At 40.8% G+C, this 27868-nt stretch overlaps 1 long non-coding RNA gene and 1 pseudogene across 1 annotated transcript in view; one reads left to right on the top strand and one right to left on the bottom strand.

The window, feature by feature from the left end:
* Nucleotides 1-7104: 7104 nt before the first annotated feature.
* LOC133389698 (probable E3 ubiquitin-protein ligase HECTD2) lies at nucleotides 7105-15268 on the bottom strand (annotated as a pseudogene).
* A 10096-nt stretch (nucleotides 15269-25364) lies between these two features.
* The window catches only part of LOC133389360 (uncharacterized), a 109888-nt gene continuing 107384 nt past the window's right edge, over nucleotides 25365-27868 (top strand). The window contains exon 1 of the long non-coding RNA XR_009764073.1: nucleotides 25365-25569. This is a non-coding gene — a long non-coding RNA (uncharacterized LOC133389360). The remainder of the gene's footprint in view (nucleotides 25570-27868) is intronic.

Below are 27868 nucleotides of genomic sequence, written 5' to 3'. Positions count from 1 at the left end.
GTCATGGACATATCACTGCTTGCTGAAGTTTAGACTTACAGCAGCTTTTCCCCTCTGCAAGAGTGGGAGACCTATTAAGTTGGTCCGCCCCAGAGACTAATGGGTCTGGATAGTTTCCAAAGGGCTCTGGGGAGTTTTCTGGCTGATAGGGCTGGCACTCTGGTCAAAACTCTGGTTGAACTGTGGAATACAGAAATGACCTGGGCAGTTGACATGATTGCTCCTGAGCGCCCTCTCCTGTGTAGAGCAATTATGGCTCCATGGTATACCCCAGAGCTGAGAGCGATGAAACATTATAGGAGATGGCTTGAGTGCAGATGGAGACGAACTCCTGGTGGATGCAGTCACACACTGGTAAGTGACTATGGTAAGCTGTATTTAGGGGCAGTGAGGGCAGCAAAAAAAAAATATTTTGCTGCCACTATCAAATCATCATTATGTCACCCAGTGGAGCTCTTCAGAATTGTCCAGGTGCTATTACATGCTGGCCCCAAGGACATGGTAGAATAATCTGAGGCCCACTGTAATGAATTTGCTAGGCACTTCCAGGATAAAATCTTTAACATCCTCCAGGACTTAGACTCCAGTGTTATAACAGGTGAATCAAGCAAGGTATCCAGAGCCAGGGCCGGCTCCAGGAATGCGGGGGCCCTTGGGCATTAGCCTGCCCCGGGCCCCTCTGCTTCCCTTCTGCGATCCCGCGGATCGCAAGATAAGCTTCCGAACCGCCCGCCATCCCACGCCATCCCCAGCGCTTCACCCACCTTTCTCTGCTGTTTGCTCAGGGTTGCCATCAATAAAGATGGCGGCAGAGGTTTCCGTAAGGGACTGAAGCCTTTGCCACCATCTTGGTTGACGGCATGCAGCGCGAGCATTGCTGCCATCAACCAAGATGGTGGCAGAGGCTTCAGTCCCTTACGGAAACCTCGGCCGCCATCTTTATTGATGGCAACCCTGCGCAAACAGCAGAGAATGGTAGGTGAAGCGTGGGGGATGGTGGGCAGCTTGGAAGCTCGTCTTGCAATCTGCGGGATCACAGAAAGGGAGCAGAGGGCCCCTAGAGCTGTGGGGCCCTCGGGCCAGTGGCCAACCTGGCCACCCTTTGGAACCGGCCCTGTCCAGAGCACAGACTTGTCTTGATTTCTTGGATGAGTTTCAGTTGGTACAGCTTGAGGACATTGACGAGGTGCTTGGACAGGTTCATGCAACCATTTCTGTATTGTATCCTTGCCCTACTTGGCAAATAAAAGCTAGCAGGGATGGAAGTGCTGGCTGGGTCAGGGAAGTGACTAATGCCTCTCTGCAAGAGGGGGTGGTCCCTGGCTGCCTGAAAGAGGTGGTAATGAGACCACTCCTGAAGAGACCTTCCCTGGATCCAGAAAATCTTAATAACTATAGGTTGCTGGCAAATGTTCCATTCCTGGGCAAGGTCTTTGAATGAGTGGTTGCAGGCCAGCTCCAGACATTCTTGGATGACACTGATTATCTGGATCCATTTCAGTTGGGTTTCAGGCCTGGTTTTGGCACAGAAACAGCCTTGGTCGCCCTGTATGATGGCCTTTGTCGGGAGAGAGATGGGAGGAGTGTGACTTTGCTGATTCTCCTTGAACTCTCAGCAGCTTTTGATACCATTGACCATGGTATCCTTCTGGGACAACTGGCTGAGTTGGAAGTGGGAGGTACTGCATGGCAGTGGTTCCACTCCTACTTGGCAGGTCAGTTCCAGAAGGTGGTGCTTGGGGAACATTGCTCGGCCCTGTGGATTCTCCAGTATGGGGTTCCACAGGGGTCAGTTCTGTCCCCCATGCTGTTCAACATCTACATGAAACCGTTGGGTGTGGTCATCCGGAGTTCTGGAGTGTATTGCCATCAGTACACTGATGACACGCAGCTCTATCTCTCCTCATTCTCTTCAGGTGAGGCTGTCAATGTGCTGAACCGGTGCCTCGCTGCAACAATGGACTGGATGAGGGGTAATAAACTGAGGCTCAATCCAGACAAGACTGAGATGCTGTTAGTGGGTGGTTCTTCTGACTGGATGGTGGATGTCCAACCTGTCCTGGATGGGTTTGCACTTCCCCTGAAGGAGCAGGTTCGTAGCCTGGGGGTTCTCCTAGTACCGTCTCTGTCACTTGAGGCTCAGGTAGCCTCGGTGGCACAGAGTGCCTTCTACCAACTCTGGTTGGTGGCCCAGCTATGCCCCTATCTGGACAGGGATAACCTGGCTTCAGTTGTCCATGCTCTGGTAACCTCCAAGCTAGATTACTGCAATGCGCTCTACATGGGGCTTCCTTTGAAGATGGTTTGGAAACTGCAGCTTGTGCAAAATGCAGCGGCCAAATAGGTAGCAGGGACCAGATGGTTCAAACATATAAAACCGATTCTGGCCCGCTTGCATTGGCTGCCTGTATGTTTCCGAGCCCGATTCAAGGTGCTCATTTTAACCTATAAAGCCTTACACGGCTTGGGACCACAATACCTGATGGAACACCTCTGCCGACATGAACCTACCCGTACACTATGCTCAACATCAAAGGTCCTCCTCTGGGTGCCTACTTGGAGGGAAGGTGGGAGTCTGGCAACAAGGGAGAGGGCCTTCTCAGTGGTGGTCCCCAAATTACGGAATGATCTCCGTGATGAGGTGCACCTGGCGCCAACCCTGTTATCTTTTTAGCGCCAGGTCAAGACTTTCCTCCCAGGCATTTTAACACCATTTGAATAATGTGTTTTTAACAATGGTAAACCACCTCTGAATACGGCTTATCATGAACACCCTCTTCATAGGGTCGTCATAAGTCAGAATCAACTTGAAGGCAGTCCATTTCCATTTTCATCGGTTTTTATGGGTTTTAACGGTTTAAATTTGTATACTTGTTTTTAATGTTCTTAATTGTTGTAAACCGACCAGAGAGCTTTGGCTATGGGGTGGTATATAAATGCAATAAATAAATAAATAATGCGAACATAGCAAATATGAATTTAAAGTGTGAATGAAGTGAACACAAATCTTCATGGATGCGGAAAGAAGCTTGCAAACCTTTGTTGTTGTTATGTGCCTCCAAGTCGATTACAACTTATGGAGACCCTATGAATCAGCAACCTCCAAGAGCATCTGTCATGAACCACCCTGTTCAGATCTTGTAAGTTCAGGTCTGTGGCTTCCTTTATGGAATCAATCCATCTCTTCTTTGACCTTCCTCTTGTTTTACTCCCTTCTGTTTTCCCAGCATTATTATCTTTTCTAATGAATCATGTCTTCTCATTATGTGTCCAAAGTATGATAACCTCAGTTTCATCATTTTAGCTTCTAGTGATAATTCTGGTTTAATTTGTTCTGACACCCAATTATTTGTCTTTTTCACAGTCCATGGTATCCGCAAAGTTCTCCTCCAACACCACATTTCAAATGAGTGGATTTTTCTACCTGCTTTTTTCACTGTCCAACTTTCACATCCATACATAGAGATCGGAAATGCCATGGTCTGCATGATCCTGACTTTAGTGTTCAGTGATACATCTTTGCATTTGAGGACCTTTTCTAGTTCTCTCACAGCTGCCCTCACCAGTCCTAGCCTTCTTGACTATTGTCTCCATTTTGGTTAAGGACTGTGCTGAGGTATCGATAATCCTTGACAAGTTCGATGTCCTCATTGTCAACTGTAAAGATACATAAATCTTCTGTTGTCATTACTTTTTGATGTTCAGCTGTAGTCCTGCTTTTGTGCTTTCCTCTTTAACTTTCTATGGTTTTGCAATTGGAGGAAGGAAAAGCAGGAAGTATTGTTATGCACTTTGAAGGGATTTCAAGTGAACAGTTCCTCTGCAAGTTTGCAGAGAAATCACAGCGCATTAGATTTTATTAACAGTTCAGATCATTATGGTAGGGTGACTTGCACAATACACATTTACTTCCTAGTCACTGTTATTTAGTTTGCACAACTATTTTGCATGTGGAAAATATTGTATTTTAAATTGAATTGCTTTTGTGTAAGCTTCACAAGTTATCGTTCCTAATTAAAATACATACATTGGGGTTTTTTTGTCATTACCTATGAAAACATCTCTCCCCTGAAACCTCCTTTATAGTAACCAATGACCCAGCCCTTCTAAATGCCCTCCAGTTTTTGTCTCTGCTCACCCAATGAAAATTGTCTTACTACACTCCTGAGCAGGTTAGGAATGGGAAGATCTGTCTGTTTTGGTTCTCTCAGTTTCTCATTTTTACAATGTTAAATTCAGCTCTCTATATTTCTGCAGCAATCTGTCAATTTTTTTGAAAAACATTCTCATGAAAATTCTCCACCATTTTCGTGCAAATTTTTCCAAATAAACACATTTTTGTAGGCAGTTTTGATGAAGATACACATTTTTGCAAGCCATTCCTCATCATTTCATGCCTTTTTGCATGTTATTTTTACTCATGTATTCATTTTTATGCATACTTTCCCCTAATATATGCATTCTTGCATATAATATATGCATTTTTGTTGTTTAGTTGGCGAACTACATCCCAAAATTCTAATAAATGTGAATTTTGAAGGATGACTGCATTTTGGTTCTCATATTGTTTCTGAAATTGTGAATTTGATAAATTATGCTTGAAATGTGAACTGAATCAAAATTCTCACCCATCCCTAGAGCAGGTACATAGCTTGGGGGTACTTCTGGATCCATTACTGTTGCTTGGAGCTCAAATGGCCTTGATGGCGAGGAGCACCTTCCATCAGTTTTGGCTAGTGGACAGGGATAGCCTGACTTATGTTGTCTATGCTCTGGTAACCTCTAGGCTAGATTATCACAATGCAATTATATGTAGGGCTGCCTTTTAAGACAGTTCAGAAATGGCACTTGGTGCAGAATTCAGTAGCCAGATTGCTCACTGGGGCAAGACAGTCTGAGCACGTAAGACCAATTCTGGCACAACTGTATTAACTACCAATTAGTTTCCATGCTGAATTCAAAGTGTTGGTTTTTACCTATAAAACCTTAAACAACTGAGGACCCCAATATCTCAAGAACTGCCACTCCCCATGTGAACCAACTCGTATCCTGTATTTGGCATCTTCATGTGCCCCCTCCAAGGGAGGTGTGGAAAGTGGTGACATGGGAATAGGCCTTCTCAGTGGTGGCCTGGTGCCATCATGATCTATCTTTAGGTACCAGGCAAAAACATTTCTCTTCTCCCAGACATTCAGCTCTTAATCTTGGGTGGTTTCTGAAGGACTTTTGATGTTTCATATAGTACACATGCCTCACCAACCTTAAAGGTATCTTTTACAGTTGCCTGTTCCACCCAGCACCTGTTTGGTACCCAATAGACATAAGACATGAGATGGTTTTCAGTGCTTTATTCACACCATATAATGAGTACAGGTCCTAATAAGCAGTATTCAGTGCTCACACAGACGTTCACACATAAATGTATGCTTTTCATAACAGTTTACCCTTCATTTCTATTCCTATCAAACATTCCACCCCACCCTTAGCTATCAGCTGTCACCAGCTGTCTTCAGTAGCTTCACTTCACCTGTTTTGAGGCTTCTTAACTTCTTAAGTCACCTCATTGTGTCCTTGTAGCTGGTATTAAACTCAACCTTATTAGAGGTCCTATCAAAGAGTATATCCTGGGGGTTGAGACTCTCCCCAATTCCACAAATATGAAGTACCACAGCCTAGCAGTTCCACCGCCTTTTCTGTTTATGTACTGTGTTTTTTAACCTTTTATTCATTATAGTTTATATTTTTTGATCTTTTTGTTGATTGTAAATCACTTTGGCTTCTGTGAAGAAAAGTGACTAATAAATTTAATAAATAAATAAATAAATCTATAAACTGTTATATCAGGTGCAGGGAACCCTTAGCCCTACAGAAGATGCTGAAATACTCCTCGCATCATTCCTGGCCATTGGCTGTGCTTGCTGGGGCTGATGGGATTTGTAGTTCAGCGACATCTGGAGGGCCAAAGGTTCCCCACACCTAGGTTATCCCTTATATAAAGGGATATTCTTGTTCCTTTAATATAAAGGTCCTCTTTTGCATTAATCCCTAAGGCTTTCTCCTACTTTGTTTTATATCTTTTTATTTTGTGCATTTCTTTCCATCATCATCATCATCATCTATTAAATTTCTTAGATGCCTACTACTAAAAATAATCTCAAGGCGACTTACAGCATAAAAGTACTATAAAATATATATTATTTATATGCTGTATTTCTCAGTGGGATATACATAAGCTAAATCAACAGTGAAGTACTCTGCAGCTTTTGTCTGAAGCTTGTGCAACCTGAGGAGAGGCTGGCTCTGTTGAGGACCCTCTCCTTTTGAAGAGACTAGGCAAATATTATTATCAAGACTAGGCAAATATATACACCTAAAATTTGACAGCCTTGACATTTTTCTTCTATAAAGTTTTGTAAAGAATATGAATAGTGTACAAAATTATTTTTCCTGTAAGAAAGATAGAATCATAGAGTTGGAAGGGGCTTATAAGGCCATCAAGTCCAACCCCCTGCTCAATTCAGGAATCCAAATTAAAGCATATCCAACAGATGGCTGTCCAGCTGCCTCTTGAATGCCTCCAGTGTTGGACAGCCCACCACTTCCCTAGGTAATGGTTCCATTGTCATACTGCTCTAACAGTTAGGAAGTTTTTCGTGAAGTTCAGTTGAAATCTGGCTTCCTGTAACTTGAGCCCATTATTCCATGTCCTGCACTCTTGGATGACTGAGAAGAGATCCTGGCTCTCCTCTGTGTGGCAACCTTTTAAGTACTTGAAGAGTGCTATCATATCTCCCCTCAGTCTTCTCTTCTCCAGGCTAAACATGCCCAGTTCTTTCAGTCTCTCTTCACAGCGCTTGTTTCCAGTTCCCTGATCATTCTTGTTGCTCTCCTCTGAACCCATTCCAGTTTGTCTGCATCCTTCTTAAAGTGTGGTGTCCAGAATAAATATGTTTCTATACAGCAAAAAGAGTGCACTTTTTCTTTTTTAAAAAAATAATTCCACACAGTTCTAGGTAAGATTGTTAAGAGACAGTAACATGTAAATCTTTAAAGGCACAATCAGAGGAAAACAAGTGCTGTATCTGCTGTACCTTTCAAGTGTTCTTATTCTAAACCAAAGCCTTACGCATTTGAAATTCCAGTTGTCAACGTTTGCTTCAGCTCCTTTTTGGTCTTGTAAGGAGGCAGGTAGAGCTGATTGAAGCAAGTGTAGGCAATATGTAACTAGTTTGTGGACTCTTCCATCTTTGAAATCTTGAAATTCAGATCAGCCATTCCCCCTACGGGTTCTCTGTCACTTCCTATAGCAAAATGCAGAAGCTCTTTTTAAAGCTCAAGAGGAAATTCAAATACTTCTTCCCAGAAATACCAGACAGTAAGATCAGTTTTCTGGTAGCCATCATATTGCGTGTGCCTCAGCAGAGCATGCATATCCAGCTGAGGACTTCCACAAACTACAATTTTACCCTCTTTGGGATGAAGCAGCATTAATGCATATGAAGTGCAGACACTGTGAAATCCATAATAAAATGATGCAAACTGTTTGTAGATTGATTTATTGAGAAGGAAGTCTACAGAAAGCTGCACATACTCTTTTCTGTTCTGATTGGTAACTAGGATTTTATCACTACCCAGCTTTAGGTTGTAACATTTAATGACTCCAAATTCTTCTTGAAATAGCTGGAAGGTTGAATAAAAGTCTTCTTCAACATTCCCTTCATAGGATAGAAGCTCATTTAGTCCATGAGCCAGTTCTGGCATAACCTGACATAGGTCATCAATAATAACTGTACTAATTCCTACAAGTGCATTCTGATCACATGGTACAATGGGAGGGCTAAGTAGCTTTTTGTAGCAACATGGTGGAAATCAAATATCCAGTGTCCAGACTGTTATAGACAGCTAGTTCCATTAGAGCGTCAACTAATCACAATACAGAGTAATTATCACAGCTGAAGATACTAAACAAATGACAGTAAGAGTGATATGTAAAAATGCCACAGTCTGGATGAAAAATCTGTTGAATTAGAAGAAACCATTCTTTTGTGAGGCCACCCATGTCAAGGCAAGCTTCTCCTACAAATGTAACTTTCAATTTCTTTTTCAAATCTGCTCTCTTTCTCATCAGCTCATCCAGTGAGTCACTAACTAGGTGCATTCTTCTCACATTCACATTTAGAAACAACATATTCATATCTGGTCTCTGCCTCCAAGAGACTTTGTTCACAAGACTTTGCCATGCAATATTTATCATTTGTTGTTCGGAATCCCTTTGAATAATAACTTCTTCTGCTGCTATGGAAATAATGAATGGATATTGACAGAAGGAAAAAAATGTAAATGTACTGCCTTCAAGTCGATTCCGACTTATGGCGACCCTATGAATAGGGTTTTCATGAGGCTGAGAGGCAGTGACTGGCCCAAGATCACCCAGTGAGCTTCATGGCTATGTGGGGACTCAAACCCTGGTCTCCCAGGTTGTAGTCCAACACCTTAACCATTACACCACACTGGCTCTGACAGAAAGAAAACCTATGAAAATTTCCATAACATTGCCGAATTATGATATTCTTCCATGAGATCAATATGATCAAGCGTAGAATTATAGAAATCTGTACATGAAATAATAGGAGGGTGAGCTAGACTGTTTGAAGGATTAAATAAAGACAAAACTTGCTGATGGAATCCACCAGGTACGCTTTTCATCATCCCTATCAAGACACTACAAGTTCAAGATAAGTAAGCTTTCGTAATTTGTCTCTCTTTATAAATCTGTACAATGATCAACTAATTTTGCTACAGTAATACCTCAGTTAATGAAGTAGAAACTTTGGTGCCAGAGGTAGGAATAACATGGAAAGAACAGGGACAGGTTCCTACACAACAAAAAGAAGAGCAGTTCAACATATTTCAGCAAACCTTTTATTCAAAACTAAAAATATGCATGTCTGAAATGACACAACCAGGTTAGGGAAGCCTTGCATACAGACCCCTTGAAGGCTTCTTCCAAAATGCATCCAGGGATCTCTGCCTTGCCTTTTTTCTTTTATCATGTAGCATCTTGCTATAGCAATCTAAAGCTTTGAGCACAGTTCTCCTCTTCATATACTCAAGCAGGTAGGCAAAGGGCACCCCCCCATGTTTCTCTGTGTGTGTGTGTGTGCGCGTGCGGGCGCCATCCTCCCTTAAACTCGAGCTGATGTGCCTGCAGTAAACAGTGCTTCCAGGGTACCCGAAGCATTGTTTACTGCAGAGGTGCTTGCGCCACCTGGCAAGGAGAGCCATTCCAGCCACGTGTGAGAGAGCTGCCTGCAGCAGCCACAATCCAGTAGATAAGAAGCCACATTTTGACTATCTCAGAGTGTGTGGTCCCCCCACTTACCACACACACCCGAAAAAACCTTTGTTACAAGGAGCTTCTTTCCTGGAGAAACAAATACTGCATTTATTTAAAGGCATAAAACTGAAACTGCAAGTACTAGCAATACAAAAATTTTATTTCTTTTCCTAAATAGTTAATCATAGAGATAGATGAGTGGTTCCCATTTTTCCCCCATAGACCACTTGAAAATTTTTGAGAATCTTGGTGAACCACTTGATGATTTTTCTGCCTATAGTAACAATTGTAATACACTGTGCTAGATGCTGTATAATTTTTAATTGCATTTTATTGCTTCTTTTTCTTTCTTACATATTATATTTTATTTGCATTACAATTTTAATTGCATATAATTCAAATTGTAATACATTAACTATTATTATTATTGAGATTTATTAGTTGCTTGATACCCAAAGGTCTCCAAATGACTTACAACAATATTAAAAGTGAAATACAATAAAATACAAAAGAAGGAGTAAAAGAAGGAATAAAAATACAATTAAAAACCAATATGAACATTTGATATACTGGCTGACATATCCTGTCTTCAATTACAAAGCCACAAACATGTCGTCATAGGCCACCTGAATGAAGCTTGTGGACCACTGGTGGGAGTTTGGGTTTGGAACCCCTTCAGATAGATCATGTTGCTTCTTATTAGTACTTCAAGTGCTATATGAAATACAGGTGCTGGGGTAGCATTCACGGATGCTACTCCGGCTACGATTCATGGATTTCTTGGGCATGAGTGCTCTTTATATGCAGATCTCTCTTATTGTGGGGCTTGCAAAACATGGCAAAAATGGTAACATAACTTGCAACCAACATGCTGAGTTGGTCTTCTGTGACTGTTCTGATCTTCCATTTGCACAAGGGTCTGAGATCTGGGGAAAGCCTCCCATGGGAAGAAATGGATGGGGGTGATTTTTGCTAATTCCCCTTCCACCTGCAGCTCCCAGTGCCACCTCCCATGGTGTTACAGAGTTTCTCCCAACCTTCCAGAGCAGCTTTTCAGGGGGTGCAGGGCAGTCATCAGCAACATTGGGCCCTACTGGGTAGGGACAGAAAGATCTGTCAGTGTTGGTTCTCTCCATTTCTCATTTTTCCAATCTTAAATTTAGTTCTTCACATTTCTGCAGCAATTTGCAATTTTTAAAAAATAAAATCCTCATGAAAATTCTCCAGCACTTTAGTGCAAACATCTCCTAAAAACACATTTTTGTACACAATTTTGGCTAACGCACACATTTTTGCAAGCAATTTCTTGTCATATAATGTTATTTCCACTCAATATTCATTTTCATGCACACTTCCCCTAACATAGGCTTTTTTTTGGTAATCATTGGTCGGTTGGGGAGTTGCATTGCAAAATTGAAATAAGTGCAAATCCTGAAGGATGACTGTGTTTCAATTCTCATATTGTTTGGGAAAGCGTGAATTTGATAGATTCATCTTGAAATGTGAACTGAATCACATTTCTCGCCCATCCCTATTACTGGGGCACCTCAACCATGGTAGGTTCCCAAGAGTGCTGGATACTGATGCTGGCCCTGGTTAGAAGCCCCACAAAAAATGTTTGCAGGTCAGAAGTTTGCTTCTTGTCATATTTTGTCTTAGTAAATACAAAAGACATTTGACCCTACTATCATCCCAGAATAAATCTCATTTGGCTAAGTTCCTCCTTCCAGTTTTGTATTATGTGAATTAAGGTCTGTAATTCATGGATTTTTGGGGCCTGAGTGTTTTTTATGTGCAGATATCTCCCCTATTCTGAAGCTTGCAAAACACTCTAAAAAGTAGTAGTGTGACTGGCATGGAAAAATGATAGGTTCATCTTGACTGCTAAAGTAATGTATTTAATTATTGGCAGACTGACTGAATTATGCTGCTGACTACTAGAAAATGAAAGGTGTGATATTCTGTCTTGAGATCTGTGAAATACTTAACAGCAGGAAGCTCAAGTTATTTTTTTTAAAAAAAGTGTTCATTTTCTAACTGAATTTAATCTATGTTTAATTCTTGAATGTATTAATTCTGAATGGGCTGAATTATTTCTCATTAATAATTTAACAGAATCAAGAAATATCTTATGAGGATAAATAATTCATTCATCATTCATGATTGTGAAATAATTCACAATCATTCCTCTAATAAGTACAAATCATTCATGAACAAATCCTATTACTGTACATCTTCTTGTCCCATATGTAAAAGAGCTACACAGGAAACCAAAACAAGGATTCAGGAAAATATACTGGCTTGTAAGGTTTTCTTACAATAAAATGGTATATAAATGTTGTAAATAAAATACATAAACAAAATTTGGAGTCACTGTGGCCCTTGGGTTTCTTTCCACTTTTAGGAACAAAGGAATCTTAGGAACAAAGGCTCAGGCCACTTGGTACCATCTAATTCAGTACTGAAGACATGGACTAGCATTGACTCTCCATGATTCCTGGCCATAGTCTTTTCCAGAAACTGAATTTTGGACCTTTACATGCAAAGCATATACCCTACCACTGAGCTACAGCCCTTCCCCAGTTCTAAAAAAGTGTATTTTAAAATAGTTCTAATGCACGTCATATCTAGGGCATATTCACACCATTCATTTAAAGCACATTCAACACCCATTTGAAGCATATGAATCCCACCACAGAATCATGGGAACTGTAGGTTGTTAAAGGTGGTGGGAACTATAATTGTGAGGGGGGAAACTACACTTCCCAGGATTCTTTAGGGGAAGTCATGTGCTTTAAATGAAGAAATATTTATATAAGCATGACTGTCAAAGAGTATTATTTACACAATCTGTAAAGCTATTTGTAGTGCAATCCTATGCTTGTTTACTCAGAAGCAAGTCCCAATGTATTCAATGGGGCTTACTCAAATAGGGAAGTGTGCACAGAACTGCAACTTCAAATGATAATGAATTTCACTCACCTAACTCAAAATCTAGAAACATGCCACTCTAAGCTGTTTTGCAATTGTTTTATGCTTGTTTTTATGGTTACTGGATTTTACAGGGATTTATTTCTTGTTGTGAGATGCCTTGGTTTCTAAGCAGCAGCCCTACCACACAGGAATGTTGGAAAGACTCCATATACACACACACTGGAGATGTAAAATATATACACTCCATATAATAGTTTATGGTCAAAAGCAGTTGGTCATTGCAGAACATTTTTTTAAAAATCAGTATTACTTTCCTACCAAATAAAAGCAGTTACACCTAGGTAAGCCCTCCCTAATTCCTTTAAAATAGGATTGGAGAGGTAGAGAAAGATTTACAATGCAAACAGAATCCTTTGCTATGTTCACTCAAAAGTCCAATTGATTTACAGCACAATCCTAACCATGTCTACTCAAAAGTAAGTCCTATTGAATTCAATGGGGTTTACTCCCGGTATGTGAGAGTAGCATTGCAGCTTTACTCCCAGAAAAGCGAGTATTGGATTAAAGCTTCATATTGGGAAAGTTTTCAAAACCCTGCCCTCTTCAACAGCTCAGGAAAATGTAAACGTTTGACTTCTGCACACAAAAAAGAAAAAGCCTGAAAACTATATTCTTACTTAATTTATGAAACAGTTTTCAGGCCTTGCAATGTGGTTGTGGTAATGGCTGGAGGTCAGCACTTATTGGCTACAAACCTGAAGGGGCAGGGTTAGAGCAGCCAACTATGAGCTCGTTTAACAGACGTTGTGGGGGGGCTGACGTTTTGGTGTATATTTAGAAACATTTTTTTTAAAATGAAAGCTGAGAGTCTGGAGATTAAGGTGACACCCAGAGACCTGGAGAGGACCCCAAAATCCGGAGTCTCCGGCTGAAAACCAGACACCTGGCAACTTCCCAACTTTTTATTTTTTGTTGTTGCTGGACTACAGTTCCCATAATTCCTGACCATTGGCCATGCTGGCTGGGGCTGATGGGAGTTGTAGTCCAGCAACAAAAAAATAAAAAGAGGTTGGAAAACACTGCTATACAGCATTGATTAATCAGGAGGGGAAGAAATCTCAGCATCATAAAGTATCAGATAAATCATCTTGGCTTATATGTAACTTTGGAAATAATCACATTATATAGTTTTCTTATTATTTGTTCAACTGTCTGAGGATTCTAATAAAATATTGATTATGGTGAAAATAGGTATGCCTAATGTCTTAAAAGGTAGCACTATTCCTAATTAGACACTAAACGCTGCCATAATATATTACTGAATTTCATAATTAGAAGGAAATTATACCAGTAATTCCATTATTTCAGATTCCCAACCCATCTGTATCTGTGCAGCGAAGTAAGAAACAAGAAGATCCTGGATCAGACCAAAAGCCAATTTCATCCAGCATCCTGTTTCCGACATGGGTCACCCAGATGCCTATGGGAAACCCACAAGACATAAAGGCAATTTCACTCTCCTGCTGTTGTTCCCCAGTAACTATTATAGTCCCCAGCTACTACGTACTAGCTGAAAATAGCATATAGCCATCATGACAGGTAGCCATTGATGATCACTGTATACTATTTTCTAGGATCAGAGGCAGAGCTGGGGCAGATCAACTGGGGTGGGAGGAACCCTTCTTACTCAGTTATGCATTTCTCCCTCAGTCCACACAGTGGCAGAGTAAATTTAAGAAATGACTCTCGGGTCAAAGTTTCCTTCCATGTCTGATCATAATCTGAGCAAAAGGCATAAGAAACAGAATATTGTTTGGATAACATTGCCATCATGTAAAAAGCAGTCAGAGGAGCCACAATTCTTGCATCAATACTTTGACACTAGATGTATTGGATATAGGAAGGATCTGAATGTCCAATGTATATTAAGATGTAATATCTTCCTCTTATCTGGAGTTATTCTTGCAACTGTATATAGATTTATACAGTAGTTGAACATGGTTGGAACAAGATGTTGATGACACAGTTGCAATTTAGATGATTGGAGACTCCTGATGTTTGATAGATTTTGGTAATATTTGTCACAATGGGGCCTATTCTCCCCTTGATCACTCAGGTTTCCAGTTTTGGAGCTGTTAGAACAGATAGGCTCTCATCTCACAGTGGGGGCAAAGATTTCATGACACTTGAGCAACATAATATCACATGCAATGGGAAGATGGATATGTATAGAGAACTAGTAAGGGAACTCACTATGGCTGAAAGATACTGGCAATGGCAACACTGAAATTAGCAACTGTGAGGTACGTGATTGCTTTTAAATGTTTTTAAAGGTTCTTAATGTTTCTAAATGTTTTAGGTGTTTTTATTGTTTTTCATTCCTTGAAGTATGTTTAATTTTCTTTTAAACTGTATTGTGTCAACATGTTGATATTTGGGAGAAAGGCTGGGATAGAAATTTCTCTCTAAACTATATTTACACTAGATTGTCATCATGCTGTTTCCTGATGTTCCAAAGTCTGTTTCCCAATGTTCTAAGGGTAACAGACTGGGTGGGATGTTTTGTTGCCATGGCTCTGAGTTTGGCCATGCTATTGGATACCACTTGTGCGCTAATGGAAGACAAGGGAGGATACCGAAGTGAATGTCACTCTTTGGCTCCTGGTGAATCCTCTTTTTGTTGCTTTCTGTTGAAATGAGAAGGAGAGACGGCCTCCCAGAGCTGTGATCTGGAGACCGTTGGCAGGTGGAACAAGTGGCGGGGGGGGGAGGGAAGCCGCTCTAGTAATAAATAAAAATAAATGACAACTGAGTGAAGACCGTAGCTCTGTAAGTACTGAGTATATCTTTCCCATTAAAGCATTATTACAAGCCTTCTGTGTTCTCATAATCTTGAAGGCATTGTTAGGGTAGGAGATGGTGGTGTCCTAATGCCATTACTGAGTCTGGAAAATCTAAATTGGACCGCAGACTTGGAATGCTTTCAGTCAGCTCCATCGTATGAGAAGGCTTGAGCCTTTAGCCTCAGATTCAAACTTTACCAGTCATACCATTTTATTTTCAACCTTGACTACTGTAATGCACTCTGTTTAGGGCTTGTCAGGCGGTAACTGATGCAGTGTGTAGAAGCACACTCACTTTTAGAAGCACATTATAAATCTGAAGTCTAAAGCCTTTAGGGGTTTAGCAGCTTGAGTCCTGCATGTTTTGTAGGTAAAGTCATCACATATCATTACTTTGGACATGTCCTACTCCTTATGTTGAAAAGCTATGGCATTTCGTAAGAAGCAGGATCTGAGAAAAATGAATGAGACAAATTCAGGATGGATGAGGTTGTCAAAGGCTACTAACCATGATGGATGAGTTCTACCTTCATTGTTAGAGGCACTATGCATCTGAACACCAATTGCTGGCCTGGGAATCACAGGTGGGGAGAGTGCTGTTGTACACAGGTTCAGCTTATGGGCTTCCCATGGGAGTCTGGTTGGCCACTGTGAGAATGGGGTGGGACTTTGGCCTGATTCAGCAGGCTCTTTGCTCTTGTGAATAACTGCATCAAAGAATAGCTTTTAATCAGTGGAGGCTGGTGGTTCTGATGTCAGTGGGGCAATGAATGCATTCCAGGTTTTAGTCCATACTTTCAAGGAGCTGTCCAAGGTGCCTTCAGGTGCCTTCCATAGCTGATTCACTGCCCCACTGAGATTGGAGCCACCAGCCTCCACCGCTTTTAATTATCCCACTGAGTACCATGATGAGATCTCTATTGTACCGATTGTATATTTTAGGTTTTGAGCCGCAAGTCTTTTTTTCAAAATTTCCCCTTTCATTATGGTGGCTTAAAATATTCTGAAATTATCATAATTTTGTCCTGCAAACTTTGTACCATCAAATTGGTTTCAAGCAGTAGAACACTAATGAAGCCAAGTTTCCATGTTTTTCATCAAAGTAGCAAAATTATGTCCTATTCTTCTGCAAACTATGGCATCCTGCACTAGTTTCCATTTCTGAAATAATTTCTTGAAAATGTAGTAACACTGAATCCTTAAGGTGGTGCTCTATCCCTTTCAATATTTACTTTATCGCTTTCATCTTCCAGCAGCCATAATGACTGAATTTCATTGCAGATTTTGATACGCAAAGGGACATGTTGTACCCACAAAAGCTGGTGAAAATTTGGGCATGGGAACATCTCTATCCTGGTGGTTCACTAACACTCAGGAAACAGTGCTGATGAAAGCAGGTCCCATGTTACATCTAAGGGTGTTGCAGGACTTCAAAGAGAAGGGGCATTCAAGATGTGAATCTCCCTGCTCAAAAACCCTGGTCCCATTTTGAGTCTGGCTCAGCTGCTTTTCTCTCGTTGGTTGGAAATGACTGTAGTGGGGATAGCCAACATGATACCCTCCAGAGGTTGTTGGAATTCCATCCCCATCAGCCCTGGCCAGCATAGACAATGTTCAGGGATTATGGGAACTGTAGTCCAGCAGCTTTGTTTATCCCTGATGTACAGATATTCATGTCCTGCCAGCACTAATGAGGTTTGTTATTTTCTGCAGGTGCCTCTCCAGTGTGTAAATAACCTTTCCTGTGTTGAAATGAACCTTCTGCTACCTCTTACTGCAAAGCTTGGGAGGGTTTGGGGAAGGCAGGAGGCTCTGCCTGGAACAGATATAATGAGAAGCCACTGCCTGGGAGGCATGGCTGCAGGGGAGAGACTGTACTTGGACCATCCCAGGGAAAGCTTTTCCAGCTGCTCTGCCTCAATTCCCCGCCCATGCCTCTGACCATGATAAGATGGATGCCTGAGGGTTTGCTTTTTCCTGTTCTCTTTCTCTCTCTCTGACATCTGAGGAGGAGGAAAGTAATCTTTGCCTTCAGGCAGAAGGATGAAGGCATTTGTTGGCATGTTGCTAGAATGATCTTTCTTAAATGTTTGTATGTTGCATTTTATTGCTTACATTTTGTATTTGCGCTAACCTTTGTGAGCTGTTTTGGGCTTTTTTTAGCCAAAAGGCAGCATAGAAATAAACTCTGCTTCACCAACCATGCTTTTCAGATGTTTCTATCAAATGGTTAAAAACCCTCAAACATTCATGTTTTTTTGAGCACATGCTTGAAAAATCCACTCATTTGGGGAATGAACCAGAGGGGCCTCACACAACACTAGTTGCATTTGTTCATAACATTTTCCCTTATATACTGTCTCAGTTGTAATTCATTCCACCTTAGCTAGAATGCATATTGGAAAATGCCACAGTATCGTACTCTAGGGTCCTCAGGCTGACTGCCTTTCAGTTCCTCTCTCACCACTGTATCCTTATTGAAAGAACCCAAACACACCTATGTACTGTATCCCAAAACTCTTGGTGATTTGGGAAAAGGCCTGATTAATTTAATCAAAGCAATCCAAAAGCAGACGAATAATTTCCATGTTTCTGGCAACAGTTTATATGCTGACTTAAAAACCAGAAATCATCTTTGATGGTCCATTGTGTGAGCTTGCGGGGCAAAAATTTCTGGAAGAACAATGACTAGCAAATAACAAATGATGGAAGATAAGGCTATCAGTGGTTACTAGTTACAATGGCTATGTTCTCTTTTCACTCACGAAGCCAGTATGCCTCTGAATACCAGTTGTTGGGAATCATAAGTAGGGAAAATAGGGATGAAGGAGAAATTCAAATCAGTTTTGCATTTAAAGGCAAATCAAATTGGCACTTTCTGAAACTATATGAGAACCAAAACACAGCCATCTTTCTAAATTCTTGTCTGAACTTTGCAGTGCAATTCTCTAACCAGTGTTTACAAAAATGCACATATTAGGGGAAAGCGCGCATAAAAATGAATATATTAGTGAAAATAACATATAAAATGCAGTATATTAGAGAAGATTGCTTGTAAAAATGGGTACATTAGTCAAGACTGCATACAAAAATATGTTTAGTAGGAGAAATTTGCACTAAAATGCTGGTGCATTTTCATGAGAATTTTTTTTAAAAATACAAATTGCTGCAAGAATGTGGACAAAGGAACTTAAGACTAGAAAAATGAGAAATTGACTGATCCTTCCATCCCTAAGGGAGAGTGCTGTTTCACTTATGCATTGCTTGTGAGTTTCTCAGAGGCATCTGGTTGGCCACTATGAGAACAAGATGCTGAATTAGATGGGCTTTGATCTGATCTAGCAGGGCTTTTTTATCTTCTAAAACAAGAAATGTGTTCTTGAGCAAGGAATCAGAGTGATGCTTTTCTGCTGTGCAGAGTATTTGCAAACTAACTCACATCTCCAGCTTTTGCTATATTTTCACAGGTATGGTATAATTTCATTCCCCACACACACACAATAACTTTGATTAGGTCATGAATAAGTCAAGTAAGTCTTTTGTTCCTTCATAACAATAACTTCTGCAAGGATAGCTAGAATGTGCTGTGGATGCTTCCACACCAGTACTCTGTAGTTCTCTTCCCACTTAATCTTTGAGTAAGCCCCATTAAAACTCAGCGGAACCTATTTCTGCATAGATAGGGGATTACAGTGTAGCTCATGCATTTATTTTTGAGAATATAGGCAATATTTCTCCTCAACTATTGTGCTCCCATTTCTCTCCAGGTCTCATCCTGTTCATTTGCTTGTTTATAGCAGTTTTAAAGGGTTCATTGCAATTTTAGTGCAGCCCTCTCATGACTGAACTGATGAAGTACTCTTCTTCTAGTCTGGAAATGTGACCTTGGGCCAGGCACTAGCTAGCTCTCAGCCTAAACTACTTCATAGAACTGTTGTGAAGAAAACAAATGGAGGACACACATCACGTATGCCTTGAACTCCTCGGAGGAAAGGCAGGATATAAATGTAATCAATAAATAAATGCCCTTGGTGGTCAGTGTATAACCACACCCCTCCACCAATTCCCATTCTAAAATGCTGTCTCTCAGTTATGGACAGAGGTGTAATTGTCAGGGGTCTCAGGGGGTCTTAGACCCTTTACTTTTTCAGGAGCAGGGTCCCTATGCTTCCAGCATCCTATGACCCTGAAAAGGGAGTGTGTTAGCTACCATGAAGTCTTTTAACATGCTTCCTTGTCCTTTCCTGCTGATTGGAGCCAATCAGAGTGATAGGAGGTGAGTTGGCCACTGAGAAGACTCTTCTAAATAGCTGACACTCTCCCCTTTCATGCTTATTGGTTCCTAGGGACAGTTGTTTTCGTGGAAGAAGGCATTAACAAGGGTCTCATTCTTAACTCAGCAGCTAAAAAAATTAATAACAATGGGAGAACGTGTGGCTGTGACTATCATGAAGGGACCCTGCACTTCTGAATTTGCCGCTACACTACTGGTTATGGAGTTCCTGCAGTTGAAAAAATATAGCCAGTCCCATTACAGTTTTAACGCAAAACGGAAGTGACATTAACAGACCCATTTCACTTTCATGTCATTCCTGTCCTTAAAACTACCCTGATAGAAGAAGTGAAAGGGGAAAACCATGTCATCTTTTCTTAAATAGAAAATAGATGTTCAATTTGCACAGGTTCAGTCCAGTGCTAGTGTGCCTATACAGCTCTTGATTCAAAAATCAGCAAATTTCTACAGCAAATCTTGTAACAGATCAATTGATGCTTTGTTCTCTGTTGTTATCCTGAAATAGGGATGGGCAAATCTGTCAATTTTGGCTTGTCTCTCTCTTTTTAAACTTAAATTAAGTTATCCACATTTCCATATATATAAATTCATTACCATTTCAATGCAAATTTCACCTAATATACTGTTATGGGTTTGGGGTTGAGATGGATGATTTCTATGAGTCCCCTTCTAGCCTCTGATTTGGAACCCTGCACCTGGGGGTGAGAAACCCACTCCGCTGGTCAGATGAGTCCCCTTTTATTAATCTAACAGAGTAGCCAGGTGAGTTAATAGATCTATTGTGCCCATTAACTGGCGAATGAGCCAGGGAGATCATATTGTTGTTGAAATGCTTCAGGAGAGCCCCCCCCCTTCCTGAGGCCAAGGAGAGGCTTGTGTTTTTTAGTTGAGTCTGAGGAAAGGCTGGAAACTGGAGGCAGGCAGAGAGGCTGGCTCTTTGCACCATGGCTTTAGGGTGCCTCCTGTAAGCTTGATGGGAAAGAAAGATCTATTGGACTACTGATGCTTTGCACCCCTCCATCATAAGCCCAGGTTGGAATATGTGTAAATAAATAAACCATATTTCATAAAGACACCACAGACTCAGCTGACCTTCTTTCCAAGGAAACCAAACCGCTGGATAAGCACAGGGACCCCTGGAAATCTCTCACCACTCAGAGATTGGAGTGGCATGCAACAATACCTTTTTATATGCAATTTCCCCAAACATATATATATATTGCAAAGCAATGTTCCCTAATATAATGCATGCTTGTGTATTATTTTCACAAAATATGAATTTTTGCACACTTTACCCTAGTATATGTATTTTTGGAGAATTTCAAAAATTCTGTATGGTTGCAGCAAGTGTGAGGTAGGTAGGTTCACCTTTAAGTGCTAACTGAATCAAATTTCTTTCCATCCCTACCCTGAAGCCACTTGCTTCACTTGGAGATCCACTGTTTTCAGTCATAATACACTGGACTAAAAGCCTCTTTAGTGATTGATACCCACTTTCCTCAATCCCACAGGCCCATTCCTTTAGAGAAACATATTGTAGCTTGCAGACATTATGTGTACCGTGCTAGCTTAAGTGTTCATAGAATGTCCCAAAAAGGGACCTGGGAACTGAGATATCAGCCTTCTTTTCCCAGTTATACCCATCAGTTTGGGCAAGTTAGTTTGTCAGAGCTCTGTGTTTTGCTATTTGTGGAAAAGCTGGACTAACAGTCATACAGAAGCCTACAGGGACTAATTCATGTCTGGAAAAGTGTGTTTCTAAGAGCCTTAGAAAGAACCTCCGGACTTCTGTAACATATCTCTGTGGTTTCTTCAAAAGAGTGCAAAAATAGACTTTGTGAACAAGAAAGCTGTAAGAAGAGACTCCCCTTTTCACAAAAAACATTTATGGGGTATGAAAAAATAGAACTTTCAGGCACTTTTGCATTTGGTTTTGACTGTAAAAATTTGGGTAGTAAAATGGTTGTTTTTGCTTTAGAGGCTCTCCTGCACAGGAGGGTCAGAAGTTCACAGGCAGGTTAAAAGTACAAAGGTATGTTCTGTCAGAACATTTTATACAAAGGGTTATTGTGCATGGGGGGTGTCAAAAGCTTATATTAGGAACCTGGCAATTAAGGGGGAATAGAAATTTAAACTGGAGTCTACTGTTCTTCTCATTGGATAAAAGGTTGGGAGGGGGAATATTATATATTATATAAACTAGGGTAATTTGTCAGATAGTTTTGGATTCAGAAACTTGAAAAGCTGGAGTTGAAGAGCTGTGTGAGAGAAAAAGGGCTGAAATGCTTTAAGAAATCTGAAACACTGAAAGGTATTAGAAACACAGTTGGATGTTGCAGGAGAAAGCCATGAAGGGACCCAGAAGCTGAACTGAGGAATGGAAACTAGCATTTCCATTCTGTGTGTACCCTCCCAATCTGGCTTGTGGCGCTGACCAGAAGGGAGCCATCAGGCAGACTCACCCTGGATTGACCAGGGGAACACCTGCCCACATTAGAACCAGTCCCAAATAAGTTTCAGAGTGGGGCTAATGTTTAATTAGAGATAAAAAAACCCTAATTAAACATACAGCTAGGAGGGGGCAGACAGAGGAGATACATCTCCCTCCCCAGACTGAGAGCAGGGGTCAATTCTGTGGGGTGCTGTTTCACAAATGGTTTTCCTACAGGAAAGGTTCTTGTGAGTGAGCACCCACACCCTGCAGGATTGTTCCCTTCACTCAACAACTGATGAGTGGAAGGAGTGATCTTGTGCAGTGTTGCTTTGCAAGTGACATTAGTTTGAGAAAGCCCCTTGCAAAGCAGCACCCACACCCAACAGGATCATTCCCTCCACTCAACAGCTGATGAACAAAGAGAGTGATCATGCACGGTGCTGCTTTGCAAGCAAGTAGCACCTGCACCCCACAGGAGGTGTGGAGTGGAGCCATTGATCAACTGTTGAGCAGAAGCATTGGTCCTATGGGGTGGCACTCAGGCAGGAAGGAGAGCCATGGCATTGGGTCTACCTTTTCCAGGGAAAACACAGCTGGTAGGACTTTTCACAGGTTTTCCCACTTGATGACTGCCTCTTCTTCCTGCCTGATGAGGATTACTCTGGACTGTCCAATCTGACCCATAGTGATTCATGGCTGTCTCAGCTCAACTCAGCCAAGGCCCCAAAACCTCTGAATAGGCCCAATTTGGCTCAGGATTCAGCTGAATCTGGTGCACAGCCCTAATAAGTATTCACTTGGTTAGGGAAACCTTTTAGAACACCTACAGCTGGATGTGTTTGTCTCTGATTTTTATTATTACTATTATTTGCTCTTATAGGTTACTACTCAGACTGTAAAATTAGCTTTTCCAAATGCATTGTTCAAATTGTTGGCTTGCTAAAACTTTAGTAAAAGCATAGTTTGTTGAGGGAAAATATTGGTATGAGGTCTTATTATTCATCTGCATCTAAGTGCTATGACGCTTTACCCAGTAGGCTGGTCTAGTTAAAATCCAGACGCTTAAAGGACTTTTTAGTGGACACAGTCAGAGAAACGTAAAAATATCCACTTGATGGCAGTGGTGAAGTGAACAAGAAGGAGGAATTGGCTTGCTACAGTGCAAACTGTGCCCCTTCTGCTGTCCCAGGGCTTCATCTGGAAATCCTGTTTTGAACTGTTTTTGAAATAATTTTGTATCAAAGAGTAAAATGTGATAGCTTAAATCCTTTGGATTACTGTCCTTTTCAAAAAGCAATTAAAGTTTTGCTCCCCATTCAGTGCAAACCTGTGAATTCTAAGGCACAGGTAAATAGGAAGCTCACTCAGGAGAAGGATAGCTGAGAGAAAAAGAGACATCAACTGAAGGAATGCAACTGGCAATAAATTTCTGGAGGAAAATTCTTCCCGTGGTTATTGACAATGATAGCTAAATGCAATTTCCATGCTTAGTGTTCCATGCTACAGTTCCCAGGATTCTGTGCTAGGATTCGTGTACTTCAAATTTATGTTGAATGTGCTTTGAATACATGGTGTGGATCTGCCCAGTATGACTCATAAAACCAGCTGCTGATGGGGTTACAGGGCTTCAAGGAAATCCTCAAGCTGTTTCCATGCCCTGCTTAGGGGCTTCTTGGAAGCATCTGGCTGATTACTGTGGGAAATGGGGTGCTAGATGGGCATTTGGTTTGATCGAGCAAGGCTCTTCTTATATTCTACCTAGCTCTATCCCAGGGACAGGAAAACACAGTCCTGAATGAAGTGTGGTACGTCTTTTCAGTATGATGGAGGCAGGGGGCACTTCCCACTGTTGATTTTAGCCATATAGGCAGGGACCATGTTTAGTTCTGATCAGAGAAATGTTCTCTGCTCCTTGCACATTGCATTACAGCCCCTCATACCCACGTAGTTAATACAAGGAAATGTATCAACATGCTTTGCATTAAGTAAGATGAAGTTTGGCCCTTTAGAGTAAAAAATGTAGGGCAATCATACAAACAAGGAATTTATCAATAGGCTGTTGTGGAGCACCCACACCATACATTATGTTATGTGAGTTGAAAAGAAGTACGAAATTCTGTCAGGAAGCCCCATGCCAGTTGCTGGTGGGGTTACAGTGAAGGAGGATTGTGGCCTTCCTGCCCTGCATGGGGGCTCCCTGTCCACTGTGGGAAACAGGATGCTAGATGTGTTACACTGAAGTTTGAATTAAAACCTTTCCTGTACCTATAGAACTGCTGACAATACATGTAGAATGATGACAATGACCTTTGGTAAGTTGGCAACATTATGTCATTGACCATTTGCTAGAAGTCAGCACAACTGAGGATAATACAATGAATGATTCAAAGGATACAGTTTGCTTATCTGGTAGCCTTGTGCACAGTGTAAAAGCACAGAGCATGACTAACCCCCACCTTCGGAATTTGTGTGTACTGCCAAATGCTTAGAAGATAGGGTATAATTGCCTGTAAGAATTATGGATGCTCCAGAACTCACAGACTGGCAGCTTCTGTGAGTTCTCCACTTGCAAGTGACAATAAACGCCTTGGTTTGTATTTTTTATGAGTCTCACGTTGAATGATTATTGGGGCCTTCAACCAGCGGCAACAAACTTTAATTCTGGTGTAACAGCTGGCGAGCTTAGCAGCCAGGAGTCCTCTGGTAAACCTTACAAGTGCTTGGGCCGCGCCGGAGAGCTAGGGTAAGCCAGGTCGTTTTGACCTGTCCCTAGGGCCGGGCAGACGGAGACCAAGCACTACATAAGTAGTAATCGATGCCTCCCATAAAGACTCAGACGAACCAACGCTCATCCAGGGGGGCGGCCTGCTGAAAAGCTCAGGGGATCCTGGGGAATGTGGAAACTCTCAATGACTCTGAGTGTTGAACACAAGAAGAGTCAGATTTTTCTTGAAAAAAACAGGTGAAACCCCCCCCCAAAAAACTGAGAGCAGGCGCCATGTTGAAATGGGCTTTAGTTAAATTTTGTAACTAAGAAAACTATGTGAGCTTTGAAATGACCTGAGTGGGGAAACCCTGGATACATGGGATAAAGTTGTTGTAAATATTTGTATGTAAGAGAGAGATCCTTAGGGGAAATGGTCACGCGCTTGCGAGAGAAAAAGAAAAAGGATGGTTGGGCATAAGATGTGGAATGGAATCAGTTGTCTGGCTCCCGTGTGTGTAGCATTTTCCCAGGAAATAAGTATGATTTTGTTTAAATAGATGTGTATGAATTGAGTACTCATGTGTGAAGTGTGAAGGCTTTTTTGAAGTGTCTGTATAAAGGTTTTTTGTGGAAATGTTATAAGAGAATTGTTCCCCCTTGGCTATTGCTGTTTAAAAAATCTCTGCTTGCTGCCTTTGTTTTTCACAAGACTTAAAGAGAATGACCTAATCTGTTCCTTTAGCACTCTTTGAAGTTACTGTGAAGGAATTTGTTCTGTTTGTTTAAGCAAGTGATTAAGAGAGGTGGTCCTGGAAGTTTGGGGCTTAGACAGAAGGTTTGAGCTACATAGACAGTAGAAAGGTTAAAGAAACGGTGATTAGTCGTGATGAGTAAGGATGTCTTGGGCAAAAGTGGATTGTTTTAGGGAGAAGAAAAGAGAATACAGTTCCTTTTTATTCCAGTCCTGGTTTTGGTTTCATCATTTCAGTAGAAGATGAAGCCACTGCTTTTTGTCGTCTGGTATGACTGTTATTTCTTTCAAGTTTATTGTGTAACTTGTATTATTTTAGAGCATATAAATTATGTTTTAATTATAGTAAATAGTTCTTGACTGACCCAAGGACAGAGGGTTTCCTTTATATGATCAAAAGGTTAATCTTTTTATCCCACTCGAATCTCCTTTATTTCACTTGCCCGACTTGATTGATAAATGTTAACAATGCTTGTTTTGTTTTTATAAAGGAGAACCTTCAAGGTCTCCCTTTTGCTCTCTCCTTGTCCGGAGAAGTTCTATCAGGTTGTTTTTTTTTATTATTGACTTTTTATTTTGCAGCGGTTGAGAAAAAAAAAACAATTGCTTTGTGTTAAATGAATGTAGTGTTTTTAATTTGGTGTGTTTTTGTTTGTCTTTCTTGAAAAGAATTGCAAACAACGGCGTGTGTTTTTGTATGACTTTTGAGAACGTCTTTTTAAAGGCTGGCAACATTTCCTTTGTAATGCAGCATAATTTGGAAAAACTGGGGGTCACCATTTGGGAACTGGGAAAATTGGCAAGAAAACCAGGCTTGGGTTTTCAAATTAATCCAGCCTGCAAAACCAGAGGTCTTTGGCACAAATTCTGTAGCTACAGGGGAGGTAATTCTCTCCTAAAAACAGGGTGTCATGGATCACAGTGCAAGACCTTCTTTGGCACAAAAGGAAAAAGAAACAGTTGAAACCAGGGGGGCTCCTGTCTTTGAGCAAAGTCCTATTAATGTTCTTAAAGAGGAACATACAAAAGCATCTTCTGAAAGTGCAGGCCCTTGCTTAAATGCTTCAGAGTTGCTTGAAAATACACAAGATGTGTCCACTTCCATGAAAAAAAATACTGATTTGAATGCTTCCCTTGGGTCTAGTACACCATAGTCTTTTGCTAATGAACATTCTTTTCCAGAGGAACAATTTCTTGTTGGCAAACAGCCTTTGGATTAAAACAAGACTCAAAGTATAGAGCTTCTAGCTTCAGGAAGAGTCTATCCAGATATTGAATTTACTTTGAAAATTAATATAATTTGGTTTCCAAAACAGCAGCTGGTTTCTGATGCCATCTGCATGCAAATAGACAAGTTGCAAAGCCCTGATTCCAACAGGGGGTTGCCTTTTTATTGTCACACTTTGTGTGTGTAAATTCAGGTACTGGTGCAAATGTGTTATTGCATGCAGTCCTTCATAAGCTGAGTAACAAGGAACTCAGAGCAATTGATCTGTAAACAGGGTGTTCATTGGTGAAATTCCCTGACATAGTATAAATGGAAGCACAATTGTATTTGGAATGTTAGCTACTAACTGTGCTTTGTTTTGCATCTGCAGTAAGAGAAATCCAAAAGAGAAAGATCTCACATGTATTAGAATTAAGCACAAAATTAGGGAATGGAATTTTAGATTCAAATGCATTACACAAAAAGATGCTTGTAGAACTAAGTATTTTCTTTGGGCCTCATTGAAGGTACAAGTTTTGTAGTCAAGTAGTGGAAGGACAAACTGCTCGATGTGTTTTCTCCCTCCAGTCTTAGATGTGTGCATGCATCCTAAATTCAGGACTTTATTGCCCAGGATGTACAGTAATATGGTATTCTTTAATGGGCCAGATTAAAGGGTGTGATATGCATGTTTTGTTTTAACTATGCTAATTCTTTTTAGCCAAGTCATGACCAACGAGAAGAATTTTTGTAGATACAAAATGTTCTTTTTTTATCACAAATGCCGGCTTCTCTTCCTTCCTATATCTGTGAACAGATGGATTTGCATCTTGCAAAGAGAAACTTAATTTTCCTCTCTGGGGCTCCTTTTCCTGTTTTTCCCAGTATTTCTGTATCTTTCCAGCAACCTCTGTACATGATCAGAGGCTAGGGAAACCTGTTGTGTGTTTGTTTATCAGAAACCTTTCTTAAATGTATCTTTTTCACTACTAATGGCCTGTATACAAGGCTGCAAAAAAGTGTAAATACAAAGGTGCATGAGGGTTTCACCCCTCCTTTTCTTTTAGTAAAGATCTGTTTTCAAATGTTGAAGGCCAAGCTGTATGGTATGTACAGATGTGTGCAAAAATATTAATGATGTGGAAAAACAACATTACAACTTAGTGTTTGGCTATCTATGTGAGAACATGCATGAATTATACACATGTTTCCATACCTCATTCAAATAATGAGTGATTCTATATCGAGTCTTATAATGTGAGAGAATGTTACAGATGCCATACAAGATTTCACCCAGATCAACTATAAAAGAGTGTTTGAAATAGGGTTTGTCTTTAATTATGATCAAATGGATATGTAGA

The sequence above is a fragment of the Rhineura floridana genome, chromosome 7, assembly GCF_030035675.1.
Source record: "Rhineura floridana isolate rRhiFlo1 chromosome 7, rRhiFlo1.hap2, whole genome shotgun sequence".
Taxonomy (NCBI): domain Eukaryota; kingdom Metazoa; phylum Chordata; class Lepidosauria; order Squamata; family Rhineuridae; genus Rhineura; species Rhineura floridana.
Note: the sequence above shows the minus strand (reverse complement) of the source record. Positions and strands in the feature narration are given on the sequence as shown.